This window comes from Manacus vitellinus, unplaced genomic scaffold (assembly GCF_001715985.3).
Source record: "Manacus vitellinus isolate BGI_N305 unplaced genomic scaffold, ASM171598v3 scaffold_2_pilon, whole genome shotgun sequence".
In the NCBI taxonomy this organism is placed as follows: domain Eukaryota; kingdom Metazoa; phylum Chordata; class Aves; order Passeriformes; family Pipridae; genus Manacus; species Manacus vitellinus.
Genome location: NW_021940208.1, coordinates 21,047,378 through 21,069,301, shown reverse-complemented (window position 1 = coordinate 21,069,301; position 21,924 = coordinate 21,047,378).

Sequence of the window (21,924 nt, the reverse complement as noted above, 5' to 3'; positions counted from 1 at the left end):
TTCTTCCTCTCTACTCAGCACTGGCAAGACACATCTGGAGTGCTCATTTCCCCAGTATAAGAGACAAGATGCTTGAAGAAGTTCAATGAAGGGCCATTTCCAACTCAAACCATTCTATGATAATGTGATTCTATGATATGCAAATTATGTAATGAGTACTGCTTGAGTATACCTACTGGGCAGCTTTGTGCTCAATCACTGCAGACTTAATCCATGACTGGAAACTAAATTTGTTTTGCTAAATATACCACAGAAGTCAAACATCTTTCCATATTCAGCCAGAAGGAATTGTCTCTCTGGCTAACAGGAGAACACCTAGACAAACAAAATGAACATCCTGATATCACCTTGTCTGTTCCTGCTCTAAGCTTGAGAGCATCATCATCTATCCACTGCTGCCTAAGTGGATTTTGTGCTTTATTAAAAGGTAATATTAATTGTAAATACTCAGAATTATCAAGTGTCAGAGTTAATGGCACTATTCTTTGTGGTTTTTTTAGTGGTGAGGTTTTGGTTTGCTTTTGCTGGGAGCAAGTGATTCTTAATCACTGTAGAAATATGAAATGATTACTCTCGTATCCTTCTAAAAATTTCACTTGAAAACGTAGATTTTCTAAGAGTTTTAGGGAGAGAAAGACAAACTTTTCTTGCATATATTTTGAATAGTTGTGTACTGTTGTATACTAAAAAGTATATGAGTTAAAAAATTTCTCCCATAAGCCTTCTCAGGACACATCATCACTGGTCAGTCCCAGAGAAGGAAAAAAATAATACTAATAGCTGTAATATCTGAGAGAACTGAATTCTCTTTCTGCTAAATAAGACAGATCATGTCAGCCAGGTCTATGGACTTTCAGGTTTCTAAGCAGTCCATTTTCAAGCTTTTAGCATTTAGGTAAAAAGAAGCACTGCACCTCCTCTTCCTGCCTTTTCTGTCTCCATCCATTTTAACAAGCAGTGGAAGTCGAACAGCATGTAAAAAAAATTACCAGGATGTAAAAAAAAGCCTCTGAACAGCCTCTTCATGATTCAGTTTCAGTTAGTATTGAACAACAAAATTTTCCAAACCTCTTTATACCACTTGACTTGTCCTCAAATTGCTCCTGAGATGGCTAGTTCAGTGTTCATTTTACTAGTTCTAGTGGGTCTGGGTCTATCATAGAGTAGTTTATTATTCTGTAGGTAGTTTTAAAATAAATAGCTGTTCATTATGAATCTCAAAAAAGAAAAGTACTAAAAATAAAATCCTAGCACTTACCAAACTTAATTAATATGTGAAGGAGTAAAGTTGTCATCTCTTTCTCTCAAAATATACCAAAAATGTGGGATCTGACAATGTCAACAGGCAGGCTGAGTCATAGTACCCAGAGATATCAACTTTCAACACTATTAAAGAGTATTGTATCTTCAAATGGAGATAACTATGAAAAACATAAGGAAGTTATTAATAAGGGCTTCTTACTGTCTTTACTCTTACATACAGAGTTCATTTCAACTATAAAATAGTTTTTTGTGTCTGAGTCAATCACCTCAACATCCTCTCATAGGCAAGGGAGAGAATTAGTCACTTGTAGGAAAAGACAGTCATAATACATTTCAAAAGTCTTCTGTAGAATGAACCACATCTTTATGTCTATTGCTTTTCACTAGTTATGAAGAACAACCAACTGCCAGATCAAATAAGGACTTTTATATTTAATTAGATAAATCTCACTTTCCATAACTTCTGCTGATGCTTGCCCAAACAAAGCATTCCATTTGCCATTGCTCCTAGAGTAGCCTGGAGTGTTGAATAGGTGCAGTTGTGATCAGCAATTGCATCTGTACATTTTTCTGTACATATAGTTACATATGTGGTATGTATGTGGGCATCTGTGTGCACGTAAGTGTGTAAGATTTATTGCCAATGATAATATATCTTTACTTCATTCTGTAGATAAAAGGATGAAAAAATTAAAATTGGTCATTCCAGGTAGTCCAAATTTATCCAGGAGCTAGGCAAGGGTTGGGGGTTTTTAGTCAAGGTATGGAATAGTAGACTTAGATCCCTGTTCTTTATGATTGAGGGAACTTCATATCCCAGAAACATCTATTATAATGTTTTCATCCTGCTAAATGAAACAAGGCCAAAGAGCAAGCACCCTGTTGTACTGAGTGCTCACTATCTGATTTCTTTTACAACAATAGCAGCTAGTTCACTCTGAGCCAAGTCTAATATAGAGGAAATTAATCACCAGCTAATCATAGACTAGTCAATGCCATATCACCTTAGAACCATCGATTAGTCTCCAGGCCCTTGCTATTATTAAAATTACTGTAGACATGACTACTAATGAATGCTTGTGTGTGTGTGTGTTTGGCTTTGTTTGTGGGCATTTTTTTGTCTACTTGGTTAATTAATATATATTTATTCTGGAAAAAGATAAGATTTGGTCAAAAATAAAGATAGGTTATGGTCAGGAATGCCAACATAGTAGTGATTCTGTGTAGTCCATACTAGAATTTAAGCCACTCTGGAAGTAGACATAACTTTTGAGGAGATAAATAAGGAGCACTCAAGGAAGTAAGCCTTTCCCCTGGATTATTTTTGGTATGCATACTTGCTTCTTCAAGCTAGAGCTATTAGGGAAAACAGACTTATTACTAAAGCAGTAAAAGCCTACAGAGCTGCAGAAGAGACTGAATGACAGAAATGATAAACCGCTAGAAAAAAATGAAGGGGAAAAAGCTTCAAAAGTCATAAATAAAGAACATTTCAAAAATAAAAGCGCACATTAAGGAAGCAATGAATAAAATAAAAAGCCCAGTTTTGATTATGTTCAAAGAAAATGAACGTGCTGCATCCAGAAAGTTTACAACAAGGCACATATGAATGCAGCAACTCCTTTAATGTTTTAATGGAGCTCTGTCCAGTTTACTTTAGAAAATTAAAAATTACTAAAAAAATTGAAAACGTTGAAAGTGCATTACCATAAACACAGTAGAAGATCTTTGTTGCACAAAGGGGAAGAAAATAGCAAAACTGGAGGATCAACAATCAGATTGTTGCAATAACTACCTTTATTTTGTTGTGTGATTTTTTTCAATATGTTTAGTAATGATCTTTCACTGAGTGTTGGTTTTTTAAGATGGACCACCAGTAATGTATAATCAAAAGTATAATTCAGGAGTCAGGTGTATTATCTCATATAGTTGCAATGGCAGTTGGCTTCTATATTGTATTAGCACCATTATATTAGTATTAAGCATTTGATTACTGAGGTAATTAAGAAAACTTTTAAGACATTTTCTACTCTCAGCCATTTTACAAGAGCAATAAAACTACCCCATCAATTCAGTCTTCAGGAAAAATTAGTCCTCTGTGGGAGAACATCTCTCATGATGGCAATCAAAGCACCTACTATAGCAAGATGTATTTGCTTACTTGTGCTTCACAGTGCAACTTTGTGCTTGAGATTTATGGGAAGAATAAAAATGAAATGCAGCATGTTTGTGAGCAGTGTACAGATCCGCATGCATTATCTAAATTAGCAGATCTAAAATATTCACGTTCATTCTGTATGTCCTTCCTGTTATTTACAGGATTTATTTTGGAAAGATAAGTTTGTCTAGCAACTTCATCTTAGACAACTTTAAAGTATTTGAAGAACTTTAAGGAATTGCATACATCAGTGACTGAGAATTTGTTTCGTCATCCTCAGAACTTTAGAAATAGTGAAAAGAAGTGAAGCGTATATGGGATAAAATAGAACTAAATTAAGACAGAATGTCTCTCTTGCTACAGAAAATACTCTGTAGCTCACCAAAACCCTAGTCTGCAAGAACTTTCTTCTAGATTGCTTCAATTCAGGCACATTTTCTATTTTTCAGCTTAGAGATTCAATACTGCAAACAAAAGATAGAGAGGCTTTTGAAGTCAATTAGGTTTTTAGGTTTGCTTTTACACAACCTCAATGCTAGTCCAAAACAGCGTGTTTGTATTTTTTGCATAACTGGAGAAACAAGGAGCAAAGTAACCCTAGTCATCAATCCATTTTCCTGAGTGCTTTTTGTTTGAAGGGGCTGAGCATGACAGTCTAAACTCAGCCGTTTTGCCACCGTCAATCTAACATCATAGCTTTCAACATACTGTACCATGTTTAAAATGTGTTAGACTAAAAAAGGACATCAGCATCTGAGGTGTTTTCAGAAAACATTACTTTATAAAAATAGTATTGGTTTACTGCTCATATGCTCCTCATTTTTATTCAAGAATATTGTTTCTAATAAACAAACAAAAGATCACGTGGGTAGTGGCTTGTTAACCTTTCGATCCTTTTCCTCACTATTTTCACAAATCACCAAAAGAACTTTTTAGTATGCTGAAGTCTCTTCTATAAGTAATGCAGAAATAAGAGAAAACTATGAATTCCTCATAGTATTATTAGTGAGTATTTATGTTTTACAGACCTGAAGGAAAACAAAGGGATTCAGGTGTTATTTTGTCTCTTTTAGTCTCTCTGATGCATGCTTGGGTATTTGCCATCTTTGGTGCTTTCAGTTTTGATTGATTTATTTGTTATAATAAATTTGCCTTCCTGGCTTAATACAAATATTCTTCATAAAGTTTACATGACAGAGAAATCATTAACTGATGATAAAATTCCAGTTTCATGAATTTCGTGGAGTTTCAATAATTCTGGTAACTATTTTGATTGTAGTAATTCACATTTTTAGGTACTAAAATCAATGAATCCTTTCCTGAATATCTGAAAAATGTCAAAAAATATTTGTATTTTCTCTGACTCCATTCAGTGGAAAAGGTTTTTGTCAGTTACTTTAATTAACTTGCCAATGATATAGAAAATTTTTTGTGTGTACATGTACTCTAAGTATTTTTTTAGTCAAACTTAATTAAAATAAATCCAGTAGTTGATTGACAAAGTTTGACAGTTCAAAGCTACTAGAGAAATTTTACTGAAATTCCAGCCCTAATACATATAACGAAGAAAAAATAAAAAATAGATATTATGATTACAGCTATCTTTATTCTTTTTATATGACAAAGTGCTTTGTGATATACATTAAACTAGCTTGGTAAAATATTTTAGTAAAGAAGAATTTTTTCTAAGCAATATATATTTGGAAGGTTTTTTTTCTTCTTCTAGTACATATTTAAAAAAAATAAAAAGCAACAAAGAAGACAGTATTACTGCTTTTACTACTGATTTATATTATCCAAGTATTCTAAAGAGTGTAATTGTTTCTACAACTGATTTGCTAAAAATCATTTTACAAAGAGTAGGCTATTTGACTGCAGAAAACTCTAGAAGATTTAAATGATCTGGTCAATTGTTGTTTGAAGGGAAAATTAAAAAAAGATTTTGGAGCTAATTTAAGATTCTAAGTCAGCAAAAAGGTCTGGATGAGTCAGACAGTAAAGTATAGGCAACTTAGAGGACTAATAAAGGAGTTTTATATTAAAAAAAAGAGCTGGTACTTGTCATGGTCGTGGTACAGGAGAGCCATTTTCTGTGACTGTGGAACTTGTTGATGGTGGGAGTATCACACTTTTAACAGAACTTTCAGTCAGAAAGGCTTTCAGTTAGACTGTGAAATTTCTGGTCAGAGAGCAGGGCTACAAATAACCCAGGGCTACAAAAAATCCCAGGGCTACAAATAACCTTGCAAACAACAGTGTAAATTGGGGAGAAAACACCAGGCCTGAAACATGTCCTTGGGCTCTCTGAAACAGATGAGAGATTTCAATCTCAGCCTCTTATATTCCAGATGAATAACCTCATCAAAGACTGTGTAATGAACCCTTAGGATGTCATTCTAAATTAACCATGTGGTAAAGTATGATACAACAGGAGTATTGACCCTGAGTTGTCCAGATTTCAGGATTTTTTTTATTTATTATTTATTAATTTGTTTTCCTGAGGTAGATCTGCATTTCTGATTCTGGAAACTTTATATTTTGCCTCTTTGTTGTTTTTTGGTTTTGTTTTGTTATACGTTTTTTTTCTTTTCCTACTTTCCTGTGATCATTTTCCAAATACATTTTTATTTTGTTTTATTTCATCAAGGAAGGGGACAGTGTATGAAAGTTTTGAAAACAGACTTTATTTTCAACTATACTTCCTTGTCTACTTTTTCATAGTCAACTGGTGTATCCCATGTTCTGGACTCCAGCTAATTTAAATCCAAAACAACTATGCAATTAGATTTCTAGCTAGGTGAGTGTCCCAATTATATTGATATCACTCCCATCTTTATTTCAAAAGACCAATTCATGAATCTACAGAACTATGTCCAAAGAACAGGAATAGGTTTCCAGTCTGTGTGTAAAATTACAAGATTTCAATCTGTTGTTAGATATTTCATTAAAGTAGAATCAGTCTGATTTTGCGAAAATTAGATCCCATTAAACTCTTTCTAAAAGTGTTCAACAATTGTGGAACTACCTAAAGTTGGCTTAAAAATTTAATTGGAAACAGCCACATTTGAATTAAAGCAGTGAAGGGACTAACTGGGAATCATTTGAAACTGACTTCTGCATTTTCTCTCTCTCTGGATCTAAATATTGCAGGAAAAGGTACAGAATCAGCATGTTCTCCTTGTGTTTTCTGTCATATTTATGATATTATTATTTAGAGTTTATCTAAAAGCAGGCCAATTCCATGTAATTGACCCTATCACTCTTCTCATTCTCCTCTTCCCCCATTTTTAGTAGACTTTCTGATATGTTTCTCCTTCCTCAAGCATCCTTAGAGCACTACATTTTTCCTTCTTAGTGTGTTTTAATCTTCTATCTTATATTTGCTCTATCTTTCTCCATTTCATGTGACTATTATGGCTTTCTGTCTTTGCTTCCATTCCCTGGTGCCCTATCAGCATTTCTTCTGTACCAGCCTTTCCAATTTAGTTTTCATTTCCTCCTTGAGATAAATCTAGTAGTACCAAAGATTTCTCTCTAACACCATGTAAGTACTGCATTAAAACTCTATTACTGATAATTGAGCTAATGTAAAAGTGCAGATTACCTATAATTTATGACAAAGTGACTCTTATGTCTTAGGCATTGTAATGAATCACATTTATGAATCACATTAATGAAATTTAAATGTATTGGACGCTTACCAAACATCCCAAAGTGATGTTGGGAACACCTGAGAGAATATTCTAAAATGTCTGACAGTGGAGTTATCCTGGGAGCTGATATTCAAGCCCTCTTCTTGACTATGGAGAGAGTCAAGCCTGTACATTGTATTTGTTTTGTCTCTTGCATCAGCTTCCATATCTTCTGGTTTTTGCAACAGACAAATGAAAGTTCAGTACAAGCTCATGTATTATGAATGGGATCAGACAATAGTTATTTTGCATACATTGATATTTAGTTATTGTATTCAGTCTTGTACAATTCAGTCATTGATATTTGTCTGATTGCTTCAGTTACATATATCAGGAGTAGATTGGGCCCAGTATTTTGAATGTAAGACATTTTCACACTTTAGACATGTCAATTATCCTGTGCAGTCCTGAGGGTCTAAATTCTGATGAGTGTAGCAGCTTCATGAAACTAACAAAACTCAGACTTTTAATCATTTGAATGATCAACAAAAGAACCTTCCCTGCCATTCCATCACGAGTGTTTCATTTGCAAGAAGTGTACTGATGGAATGGTCACCTACAAATCAATGTTTAACTGCTGAAGCTAGCTTGCTGCTTTTTATGCCAAGTAAGACAGTGGGTATTTTATATCAGTGCTGGCTCAATAATTTTACTCATCTACATTTTAAAATACTCAGTTGTAAATCTAAGCATATGGACTGTGTAACCATGGAAGTAAAATTAGTTCACCAATGCAGTTCTCCCATTTCATGTCCTTTTTCTCCTGGATTTTAAGATCTTGTTAAATGAAACCAGGCTATAAATTATTATTAGAATTAATAGAGTTCTGCTACTAAGGAATTAAAATAATATAGACATGCTTCTTTGTATATCTATATACACATTGGGTTTGATCTGCACTTAAAAATTTCTCCCCCTCCTCTTCCTATTTGTAGTACTTATCTTTGTATGTCACCCCCCCACCTGGGGTGTTTGTGAGGCAGTTGATGGGAGAGATGTCCAAAAATTTTTTTCCTGGAGGAGATGGCAACTTGAAAATCTATTTTTCTAAAAGTTTTATGTTTTCTTAACTATTACACTCAATAAGTATGCATCACATGCTATTAGCCTTAGCAAGGTATTTTAATCTAACAGTTCTGCACCATGTTCACATTAATATGCAAATAGAAGGAGAATACAAAATTAAATGGAAATGAAAGTTGAAAATGAATTGACATTTTTGTCACAAAAGCTTGGAGAAACAGTACTTATGGTTTAATGGCAAAGAGCTAATGTGTCATCCTAGGGAGAGCTATATCAATCTAGAACTAAGATGATTTTACTAAGGAAAAGTGCAAAGTGCTGTTTGTGTATGCAGGTTGCCAGTTCCCCCTATGCAGGTGGTCCCATCACCATAAACCTGGACTAAATTGCTGCCATCCATTAAACACAGTGGCTGTCTGGATAACTGCCTAGCACAGACTTACACAGGCCATCTATTTCTGTCAGAAATATGATATGTCACTGACAAAAGCTTAATTACTCCATTAATTAATAGGACAATTTTCAAAATGTCTTGCAATGCAGCTTGACACTCATTAGTGCCATTTATGAATAATTTCTCCCAGGGTATAATACACTATAAAACGTAATTTGAAAGGGAATAATACATGTTTAAAACCTATGTATCTGTGAAACCAAAATACATTCTTTGCTGAATTAGCTTTATGAAAAGCTCAGACTTATCTGCTGAATGCTTGGAAAGATATTTCTCTGTATCAAAACACTTCTGTCACAGACCAGTAAGTTTATTCTGAACTGGACTCATTTGAGTCCAGGCAGCACTTCCCTACATGAAATCTTGATCCCACTCTAGGTGGACTCTTACTACTAATGAAAACATTAAAAAAAAATAAATGGAAAACCCTTTTAAACTCAATACGAAAGAGTTGCACTGTCTCAGAATAGGCACTAGAAGATACTCTACCTCATCAAAATGAAATAGTGAAAATTCCTGGTTCTGAAAACAGGAAAGCAATTATCTTCAAAAGTGTTTCTCCTCCCCCAACTAGCTAATTCACATATAAAACAAAGGAATTGTGCTCATACTTTCTCCGCATATTTCTCTCATTTTGGCTTATTTTTCTCTGGTACATTTACTCCCCTGCAAGATCAGTCCTGGTCATATAGAAGATATGTGACGGAATAATTTTTGTCAGTTCTTTTGTCCTCTAATTTTTCCAGTCCTATAAAGAGATATAGACACCCAGGGACATAGGGATGTACTAGGACAGTAGGAGTACAAGCCTTTCGGTGTCCCTGGCCGTCATGCAGAACTCAATAGCTCAATAGCACTTAAGGTGTTTAAGAAAAGTGAACTACTAAGGAAGTTCTTGAAAAACACTTTCTTGGTGTAAATGGGAGTATAGTAAGGTAAACTGCCTTACAAAGTGTTAGTGGAAACTCTAGAGTCTTAAATTAGGATTTTAGGAAGGGATCTTTTGGGTTTCTAATCTAGGATTACGTCACCTAGGATTTTTGTTTAGTATCCACAAATTTCACTGTCCAAACAGCATTTCCTAAAAGAGCTCAGAATTTGCTGAGTGTTCTTGTTTAGAAAATTTGTCTTAGGGCACTTCTTAATGTATGGCAGGAGGTAGTGTGCCCTGGGAAGATGAAAACCTTTACCACTCCCTCTGCCTGCCCTGTTCACCTGCACAGTTTGCTTGTTAGTCAACTGAGGAGGCTGAGCTGACAGTGTGCTGCTGCAGGATCTGACTCTAGAACAGCAGGGATGGGGGACACAGTAACCTTTTCAGCCATCCCAGTCCTAGCCTTCTTGTCAATCAAAGTCCTAAGAATACACTGAAAAAACAGATTTTCTGAGGGTGGGCACTCAGCAGCTTCTAAAAATCCAACTCTTTGAAAAAGTCTTATTTAGACACCCATCAGTTAGAGCCCTTAAATTTAGTGCACAGCTCTTAATTGGCAAAATCTTAATACAGTTCTGCGGCTTGGGCAGCTAAAGCTGTTTGACACTGAAAAGTGCTTTTTTACCCAGCAAATCCTGTTAATCATAGTATGAATATGGTTAGAGTCTGTGGCTCAACTCAGAAATGTATGCTCAGCATTCAGTATGTGAATAGTCAATTAACAATAGAATTAGAAACACATGCCCTCCCCCAGGAAAAAAAAAAAAAGAACAATAAACCCCAACAAACCCCTTTGATTTTATTTTGATTTGCCAGTATGAATCCCATGGTATCAGTTGCTCCAGAACTGATGTACCCAACTGTATTAACCATTCCTCAGTGACCCAATATTGCCAGGTATGTTTTGTGCAAAAAAGAGAGAAGAGAGGTATGTTAAGTGGTGCTTTGATATGTCTTATGCACACTCCTAATCAAAGCATAGGGAGTATTGATGTAGTCTCTTTAAAAAAAGAAAGGAAAAAATCTTACTGAGTGGTTCACTAATGTTAATGAATGACTTCCATTTTCCTTCTCTCAATATTCAGTACTCTTTCTTTCTTAGTTTCCCTTCAAAGCCAATAAGCCATAGAAAGACTGAGAGTTACAGCTCTGTTTGTGTTTAGCTATTGCAGGTGAGAGGAAGGTGCTTCAAAACCAGTGCCTCAGGCATTTTGGTTATTTTGCTGCACTGAGCCTAATCCTACTCTTAAAATCTTTTGGTGCAATAAAGTTAGTTCTCCTCCTTGATGCCAGTAAGTACTACTACCCCAAAATATAATAAAAGTAACTGGATGGTCTTTCCCATCTGCAATATGAATACTTTCTCCCCTCCCTATAATCAGTGACTGGTGGACTGTTTTTATTTAAAATGTCCTCATATTTGATTTTGAAGATATAATCCTCCCAATCTACACACTTCAGCAACAACAAAACAACAAAATCCCAAAAACAAATTTCACTGTCCAGCTGCAGCATTTCCTAAAAGATGCTCAGAATATTGCTGTGACTGTCTTGTATGGTGTATTTGATTCCTGCATTAGGCTGGGCTTCTGCTGCTCCAGCTGTAGTGTGATTGAACTAGAGGGTTCTCAGCCTTTACCACTATCCCTCGATGGTGTTATAACCTGCACTACCTGCAGTCAACAGACCTTTTAGGCTGAGCTGAATGCTGCAGGTGTAGAACACAAGAAATCAGAAGCCTTCTTGTCAATCTCCTACACTGAAAAAACAGACTGGGTCAGCAGCTTCTAAAAATCCAACTCTTTGAAAAAGTCTTATTTAGACACCCATCAGTTAGAGCCCTTAAATTTAGTGCACAGCTCTTAATTGGCAAAATCTTAATACAGTTCTGCGGCTTGGGCAGCTAAAGCTGTTTGACACTGAAAAGTGCTTTTTTACCCAGCAAATCCTGTTAATCATAGTATGAATATGGTTAGAGTCTGTGGCTCAACTCAGAAATGTATGCTCAGCATTCAGTATGTGAATAGTCAATTAACAATAGAATTAGAAACACATGCCCTCCCCCAGGAAAAAAAAAAAAAAAGAACAATAAACCCCAACAAACCCCTTTGATTTTATTTTGATTTGCCAGTATGAATCCCATGGTATCAGTTGCTCCAGAACTGATGTACGCAAGACTGTATTAACCATTCCTCAGTGACCCAATATTGCCAGGTATGTTTTGTGCAAAAAAGAGAGAAGAGAGGTATGTTAAGTGGTGCTTTGATATGTCTTATGCACACTCCTAATCAAAGCATAGGGAGTATTGATGTAGTCTCTTTAAAAAAAGAAAGGAAAAAATCTTACTGAGTGGTTCACTAATGTTAATGAATGACTTCCATTTTCCTTCTCTCAATATTCAGTACTCTTTCTTTCTTAGTTTCCCTTCAAAGCCAATAAGCCATAGAAAGACTGAGAGTTACAGCTCTGTTTGTGTTTAGCTATTGCAGGTGAGAGGAAGGTGCTTCAAAACCAGTGCCTCAGGCATTTTGGTTATTTTGCTGCACTGAGCCTAATCCTACTCTTAAAATCTTTTGGTGCAATAAAGTTAGTTCTCCTCCTTGATGCCAGTAAGTACTACTACCCCAAAATATAATAAAAGTAACTGGATGGTCTTTCCCATCTGCAATATGAATACTTTCTCCCCTCCCTATAATCAGTGACTGGTGGACTGTTTTTATTTAAAATGTCCTCATATTTGATTTTGAAGATATAATCCTCCCAATCTACACACTTCAGCAACCAACAACAAAATCCCAAAAACATAGGTTTCTTCCTTTCCAGCTGAGTGTCATAACCCCATACAATATAGTACTGTCTTTATGGTGTGATGATTCCTGCATTCCTGGGCTTCATGCTGCTCCAGCTCCATTTGAAAGAGTGAAGAGGGTTCTCAGCCAGAATATACCATAACGAGGTGTTATAATTGAGACTACCTGCAGTTACAGTTTACCTTTTATTAATCTGTGTAACAAGAAATGAACTCATCTCTTACTGTCCAAACCATTTTACCTCCTTTTTTCCTTATCACTGCTGTGACCAGTGTTTCAGGGTTCTTTCCTCAAACAAGGAAACTTTGAGTGTTAACTGTCATCTGGACAGGACTAAAATCCTGATCTGATTTCCTACGCTTAAGGTTGCTATCATCATCTCCACCTGACAGTTATGGGAGATTAAGCAGCTGCTCACATTATCCTGAATTGCCTTCATATTTCCCAGAATATATCTCTGCATATGTGGGAAAATGACTGTAGATATTCAAAGACATCTGTGTGCCTATGGAGTCAGGTGATTCCAAAAAAACAAGATTACTATTTGGGAGTTAAGGATTATTTAGTTTCTTAAGCTCTTATTTTGTTATCCATATTGATTTTTTTTTTCTGTAAAATGTGGACAGAATCACTACCATTTACATGATGACACTAAAAGGACAAAGAAGAACCTACTCACATACTATCACCTTCATGAAATAGAATATCTTCAAATGCCTCAGTCTTAAGTAAAATTATTGCAATAAACTTTTCTGGATCTTTTGTTTGTGCAACTACCTGGTCTATATTATAAAGCAAAGGTTTCTGGGAGTGAGTTAGAAGAAGTGGATGATTTCTAAACAGAAAAGTAGAATAATATTTTTAAACCTTTGCAATGAATTATGATACACATTCTCAGCTGAAGCTTTTTAAATTCAAGCTTGTTGATGCATTCCTCCCATTCAATATCATTACTGTTACTCACATAGTTACTATTCATAAGACTAAAATATTTTACTGTTTGATTTGTTTTGTTGGATTCTGTTTGGTTATGGCCTGCTGTTCTAAACCAACTTTGCAATAGTATACATTTGCTGCCATAGCAATCATTCCCATTTTTTTTCGTATTTGCCAGTGCAGACTGCATAGCATTTGACTTAATATTCATCAATTGCTCCTGTTTTATAAACATTAAGCCAGTGATACCTTACTAAGTGAAAATTGTTAATGCACGTCCTTTCCATTCACATAGGACTAAATCATATTCAGGTACCAAAACATAAGTTCACCGAATATGTAATTGCATTTATTTTGTTCTGCTAGTTAGTTCCATTAACATGGCAGGCTTAAGAGACTTTCAGCTTTTGAAATCTTCTTCAGAATTGTTCCAAAGTTATTACACTCTTCATATATTAGATATCCCCAGTATTCCAACAAACAGCTATGATGCATGTTTTCTTTTCAAGATAGGTTGCATGAATTTTTAACAGGTAACAATATTCCCATAATACTTTTTGAGGAATGTGTTCCTCCATGTGTGTTGTTCACTGAACTGGTATGCAATGTGGTTTTACAATATTCTGAAAGTATCTTTAGCACTTAGAACCTCATGTCTGATGGCAGGTGACTGTATCACTGAAACCCCTATCAAAACTCTAGAAATGTGCCTGTGTAGACCCCTCAAATTCATTTCACATATGTTTTTCATGGAATAACAAATCCTTATTTTGCTGGTACATCTTGAGCTACATTTGATCTGTTGTCAATCTGAACCAATGATAGCACCACACAAAACAGGTTGTGGAACCACAGCTTCTCATTATAGGCATACTGATTCTCCTGTTCTTATTTCTTATCACCTTCTACAATGAATATTTTTAAACTACTATATTCTTACAATTTTTTCAGGGTAATTTTGACAAAAATGCCTTTCTTTTCATGCCAGCTTTTTTATATGCTTCACATTTTGTCATCAACCATTTAGCATGTTAATTTTTCACAGTTTAAGATTATGCTATGGATAGAATATGCTTTTAAAACCTTACTAATTGTTGCTTAAAAAGTTGCTGTTTTTCAATCCCCATATTCATGTCACCAGCTGTGTCAGCCTTATTCACCATAAGTGTCATAGAATCACAGACTCATTTGGGCTGGAAAAGACCAGTAAAACCAGTACAAAAAATCAGTACAACCATTAATGTAACACTGCCAGGTCCACCGCTAAACCATGCCCCTAAGCACCACATCCACACGTCTTTTAAAAAACTCCAGGGATGGTGGCTCAACCACTTCCCCAGGCAGACTGTTCCAATTCTTGATAATCCTTTTAGTGAGGAAATTTTTTCTCATAGCTAATCTAAACCTCTCCTGGTGCAACTTGAAGTCATTTCCTCTTGTCCTCTTGCAAATTATTTCAGAGAAGAGAACAACCCCCACCTTGCTACATCCTCCTTTCAGGTAGCTTTAGGGAGCAATAACATCTCCCCTGAGCCTCCTTTTCTCTGCACTGAACAGTCCCAGTTCCCTCAGCTGCTTCTCATAGGACTTGTTTTCTAAACCTTTCACTCATTATAAGTAAAAATCTTTCAGGCTTCATACTGTGGCTGAGGTCAACCAGTTAAATAGCTGTTAAATAGTTGCAGAATGAATAAAAATAATCTGTTAAACTGCTACTGAAACTTTAGCTGTTATCTCACTGGATTGAGATCAGAGGTCTCTAACTACACCTGCACAAGGTATACTCTCTCACTAGGGTTTTTAGTACTTCAGGTATTACTGCCAAGTAGAGAAAATCAAGAACTGCACCTAAATAGAAAGAAGAGTCTGGGGAAGGAAAGGAATACAGAATAGGAACATAGGCACAGGTGGAGAAAGACAGACATAAAGAGAGAAAACACACGAACGAGAAATGCAGAGAAGGGAAGAGATTACCAGAGCTGTGCAGTCACAGTAAAGGTGAAGGGTGGAACGTGGATGTAGTCAGGAGAGGTGATTCAGAGGTGGTCAAGTAGGGAAATGTTTGGAAGTACGGTGTAAAGGAAACTCAATAATGTCATTCACTTCCACTAAAAAAATAATTGAATCTGTACATACTGTTTCATCTTTAATGACTGTTGATACACAAGACATGGGAACATGAAGGAGAAATTGTCAAGAAATCAAACCTTTTTGATTGCTTTGAAACTTCTTAGCATTTCATATCTTGGGAGACATGTCACTATAAAGAATGATAGTAGCTGACAGGTCAGCTTCAAATAACTTTTGCTGCAGTCATGAGTTCTTGCTACTTCTTTAAATCTGATTTTATTTTTCTTACAGTAGATATCTAGGGGAAAAAAAGGCACTATGCTCATCACTTGCATGTGGAGGAGTTGGTTTAAGTGGTAAGACTAAAACCATGATGAAAGAAGGGAGACTAGAATTCTATGTGTACTACGAACAGCAGTAATTATAAAATTATCCTTTCTCCTCAAAAGCTCTTCTCCTTGTCTCATTTTGTATGTCAAAGCTTCTCATGAGTGGAAAAAGTGGATTACAAATTTTAATTGATACTCAGCTAAATAATTTTATATTTATGTGTGTTCAAGCATTCAGGTTAAACTTTCTTTACTATGATTTGTTATTTATAGTGAAGTAAGAAAAGGGATACTGTTACCTCATCAATAGTACTCAACTGGGTGCTCTCTATAGCCTATTTGTCAGTGTATTTTTCATAACATCCCTTAGGAATCTTGATTCTTATCCAGTTATTGTGTAGGATATATGCAGTTGGATCCAACATAAAATCGAAAAATAGAGATGGAATCTCAGGTCTGCCAACTTCATGCTGGCTGCCATGGCAAGAAATTATAAATTCATGCCTGCATTTGCTGTCTTTCCATCTTTCTGTGGGCCAGAAAACTCTGTCTTTCTACACAGTACTCAACTGAGGAGTGCGACCGAACCCAGCTTCCTACTGATTATAGTTGGAGATACATGTTCACATCTACCCAGACAGAAAAACTAATCTGATATTAGCTGTCCTGTATCACAAGTGAAGTGCCCTATTACTGAATTATCAGAGAAAAGGAGTGGTATCAGTAGCTCATCCCTTTCTTCCAGGCTTTTTTAGAAATACGCTAGGTCTCTGGTCATGTTATTGGCCGTAATCTCTGCAGAGACACACAGATAGGAATCTCATATGGATTTAAATGTTCTCTGAAGCCAGGAGTTAGGTGACTATATCCTTAGTTCCCATTTTCCCTTGCAGTTATTCTTACTGTTTAACTTACTGTCATTTTTTTCTCTGTGTGTTGGTCTTTGTATATTTCATTCTTTAACACTAAGTTCTACTGAAGTAAAACGCAAAACACCTAGCTTCTGGACTGCATAGTATAACTTTCACTGAGTAGCTGTGGCATAATTTTCCTTGTGAATGTATAGCCTAACAGCCTGTCTCCAGGCAGCAATCAGGACCCCATTGAGCTTGGCAAGGTGCAGTCACTGATCCAGGGCTTTCACAACATAAGCTCATGACAAGAAAGAACAGATGGAGACAAAGGTAAATAGCATTGTGGTGGCAAATAGAGTAACAATGAAGTTAGGTCCATCTGTTGTTCCAGTAGGCACAGAAAGTATACTTGTCCTCTGCTGCGTCCCATTGTACAGTTTCATCTCTTTGGGTACAGCAGGCAGCTTGGTAGATAAATAGACGAGGCTATGCTTTTACTGAGGGGGGTGTATTTATATGTTAACTCTACCTCCCACACAGACTTTGCTCCCTTCAATCCTCTCTTCCTCTCAGCTCTGTTCTCCTGGCAAGGTGGATGGGCATGTTAGAGTTGCAGTTAGGTGCTAATTGAAGAAATTCATTAATAAAGGGCTCAAAGCTTTTCTTTGAGGCAAAACTCTCCTAAAAAATAAAATGCTCCAGGAACTCTTCTCTGGTTCTGAGAACAAATGACTTGACATAGCTGGTGTCCAAATGGCTACCTTCTTTGATGCTCCAAAGTAAGCTGTTCACATAAAAACTACTTACTGAGGGTGGTTTTTGGTGCAAACTGTCCTTCAGATGCTTCAAAACATAATTTGGGAATATGCTAGATGGTGTAGGCTAAAGCCGAGCTATAGGTAGGACAATCAAGCTGTTTCCATGGTCTCAGGTCAGTGCATGAACCCTGCACTTCTTTAGTTTGCAAATATAGTAGTCTGAGCAAATAGACTTACTTGACACTTCACGAAAGATGCAAAATGAAAGGATAAAATGCACATACGTGGAGAAAAGACTTCAAGAGTTGGAGAGATTCTGAAGGTTTATGACAAACTATTGCTTTCAACTGTTTGGTTTGGTTTGGTTTTGTAATGGACTGTCAGTTTAATTCAGGAAGAGGTGACCTTCACATTCAGAAATCCTGAACGCTGAATCAATGTAAATAAAACAGCAACTTTCCTAGGCACTAAATGGAAAGCTGTGAGAATCACTCAGGTTAGAGGCAGTTGCTTTTATTGTGCTTTTATTACACTGCAATACTGCAAAGGGACCATGATTAGTTTAGTATTCTACTGTGTGTCACATAGCCATCATCCTGTGTGTCATTTAGTCACAGCATCATAAACTAGAGGCTTGATTTTCTGAAGTGCTCGGTGCCAAACACTTCAGTCCCCCAATCCACTAGGCTGCTTGCAATAATGCTCCCAAAGAAACCAGCTCCTTCATATTTTCTGTTCCTATAAAAAAGCATAAAAAAGAAAAAAATAATTAAACAACCAGACAGTTTAATGTTATGCCTGCAGAAAGGAAAGAGACTTATGTAAAATGTATGTATGGATTTGTTTGACTGTGGATGACTTTCCAGCACTGTGGAAATGGGCACCCTCAATTAAGACAATACAACTGATTCTGATTTCACTGTCTTGAGACTTGACTGCAATTCAAATTCTTATTTCCTGGGTTGGTGAAATTAATAGCTATGAGCTATAATCACAAGCGAAAATGATTTATAAAACTAGAACACTTGTAGCAAAATGATTATTTCATTATTATAAAGATTTACATTGCTTCTTATTTTTAAATGTTAATTTTAACAGTCAAAGTAGAAGATTGACTTGGGTTATATTAAAATTTTTGTGCCTATGTAAAAATAATTATGCTCCCATTTCATTACCATGGTTATTACGATAACTGAGAAAATAAAGATTGCAACAAATATACTTTAAGAAATAGAATTTAATAATAGAAGAGATAAAGTCAGAGCAAATCTCAAAGTGTCATTAGAAAAAATGCCAATATGCCATCTGATTTTTATCTGAGAACACAACTTTGATCAGAACACTATGTGAATTCACTCAAAACACAATCTTCTTTTAATGATAAAGCAATATTTTTATCTTCATGTTGTTAAGCGGAGTATGAGTTCATAGCTAAATACCAAATCCACGTGACTGCTCAGTATTTGAAATAGCAAAATACTTGTGTATACAAATTAGAAATGTGAAACAAAATTGAATTTTATTATTGCTATTCACAGGCTGTATATGCAAGTAGTCTTCAGTTTGAGGGGTTTTTTTATTTATTTATAAAACCAGTGTTCTAGTTTATAAACATAAAAGCTACATTTAAGTTATTAATGGACATATTGTATTTTCCATTAAATTAAGTCTATTAGAATTAAAAAATTTTTCTTCTCTAAAGGGAAACTCTATAAACAAACTGCCTAATCACGTAATTCATAAGCAGGGGAAACTCCAGTTGATTTGAATTTTTCTAAGGAATTGCATAACAGGGATGTAAAACCATTTTATGTTATCCATTTCTGGATCATATATTTAGTGTTAAAAATACTTACAATATTTGAAGTGTAATTCTGTGATGCAAAGAATTTTAATTGGAGTCACCCATGGACCCTTTTCCCCTTAAGAAAATATCAAAGCTAATTGTCTAAACAGAGCAATTAATTTAAATAAACACCTTTGGCAACAAAATAATTCTTGAGGAAGCAAACATGCTCTTCTTCAGACACAAGTGCACTCACCTTGACCGATGCTATTAGGATTTGGTGATAAGGTCTAGCTTGACAGTTGTTCCAGTGCTCTAGGATAGGTTTCTGTTAATCTAATACATAGTATTATTATTAAAAATAATAATACTCATTAATGATAATAAAGTAAAAAATAACTCCTGAGAGAAGTGGGAAATGTGAAATTCCATCTCTACCAGATATTGGTTATTTTGGTGATAGCAATTATGTGGTAAGCCCTTAATTTTCTAAAGGAGATGACATTTGCTGATGTACATAAATAGGCCAGCTGTTCCTTTTTTGGGGGTAAAACATAATATACAGTTAAATCTACTCAAATCGTTATAAAAATACCCAAAGTAAGGTTGACAGTCTTTCAGTGGCAAACCTGAACTATAAATTCCTAAGTCATTGGAAAGACAATAATTTTCAGTATAAAGTAATGCATTCAACTATGTAGGAATGCTTTTTTATGTTCCCAAATGGCAATAATTTAGGATGTGAGAAATAAAGACATAAAGACAATCATTTTGCTATTTAATAGCGAATGTGATGGGTAATGAAGCAAGATTACAATTAAATTCTAACATACTGTGTCCTACAGGAAAAATCAGTTCTAATGTTTCTAACCTTTATCAACTGGCAATGCTGCAGTTATGATCTCATAAGTAGTTATCAGTCCTGTCTATATGGCATTGACTAGGATTAATACTGTAAGACACTAACAGAGTGAATAATCTAGAAAAATCTAAAAGTGTAACATTGCATGATGACCTCAGAATTGCAGAAAAACTCCACGGAATTGCAACTTCACATAGTCAGAAATACTTACAGGCATCATTTGCCAAATTGCAATGTCTAAAATTAGGAACTCAAAGTCATATTCTGTCATCTCACTGTGAAGTCTAACTTTTTCACAAATACTGAGCACTTCTGACCCTATTAATGATAATGAGACCTAAAGCCCAGAAAACATTTAAAAATCTGGCAACTGTCTTTTATATAGCTAACTTCAATTATCAGAATTAAAAATTTTAACAGAGAGTTAGTTCTGATTTTCATCACATAGTGAGGAGGCATGATCAAAAGCACAGGCCTTTTATGATTACTCATGGCAGGTGTTTAGTAAAACAGTTGGCAACTAATGCCAACAAGTTAATGCAATAAATTTTTGAACAACAACCTTTTAGGAGACACCACCACTTTAGGTAAACATCTGACAAGTAGAAGCTGGAATACAAAGAATTGCTTTCTCATTCAAGGACATGATATATCAACTAAAAGGGGTAAATGTTGTATTCTTCTGAGTCCAGCTTATGCTGGTCTCAAGTGTACTGGTTGTGCTGAAGCTCTGGTTTTTGTGGACATCTCTTTTTGAGGAAATGAATTGTTGCCCACCCACATAACCCATCCCGTTAAGCAAATAAGTTTAGATCATTTGCCAGTGAACAGTGTGATTCTCTTCCATGACCACCACTTCCATCTCCTCTTGAGAGTTGGTAGACACTTATATTACTTGTTTTGCCAGCACCTTACCAAAAGAAGCAGTTTGAAAAGAAAGCTGTGTATAGTCATCTTTACAAAATGGTAGAACTGCCTAAAGCTTCTTAAAGCTTTGTCATCCCAAATTCTTGGACTGACTGTAATACAAATGAGAAGTGTGAAAATGGAGCAGATATTTAACCTCCCTCCACCTGAAGTCTGGAGATATGGGGGCCTTGCACTCCATGCTAAATTTCATGAGTTTGTGGTGCACTGTTGGGAACTAGGCAAGCTACCATCAGACCTTCGTGATGCAGCCTTTTTGCCCTTTGCTGGACATGCTCCAGCACCTCAATATCCTTTTTAAATTGAAGGGCCTAGAGTTGAACACAGTACTTGAGGCGTGGCCTCACCGGTGCCAAGTACAGGGCACTTCCCTAGTCCTGCTGGCTACACTGTTCTTGATGGAAGCCTAGATGCCATTGGCCTTTTTGGCCACCTGGGCACACTGTTGGCTCATAGTGAACCCACAGTCAAATGGCACCCACAGATCCCTTTCTGCTGAAGAGCTCTCAAGCAACTCCACAAGCCTGTAGGACTGCATGGAGTTGCTGTGATCTAAATGCAGGACCTGAGACATTTTGCCTTTTGCAATTATCCTTAGCCCATTGATGAATCTGTCCTGATCCCTCTCCAGAGCCTTCCTACCCTCCAGCAGATCAACACTCCCACCCAACTTGGTGTCATCTGCAAATTTACTGAGGGTGCACTCAATCCCCATGTCCAGATCATCAAAGAAGATGTTAACAGGACAGTTTCTCTTCAATGAGCTTTAACCCAGTGTCAGCACTTTGCCATCATTTTGATCTCAAGTCAATGTTTTACCAATGTTTTATAACTTTTAACCCCTGTATCATAAGGTGACAGTATCTCAGGAAGCAAAAAAAAGTGAGAAGGGTATCCACTCCATGACCTTACTAATGATGAATTGCCCTTTACCATGGACTTTATGGTTTTCCTCAGATTTTATTCTCAAATATCATAGGTGAGGAGATTTAAACCACTGTTGTCCAAATTAATTCCAGAGTATAGTACACATGATTGCCATTCTTTTCCTCTCTGTAATTGGTCCTA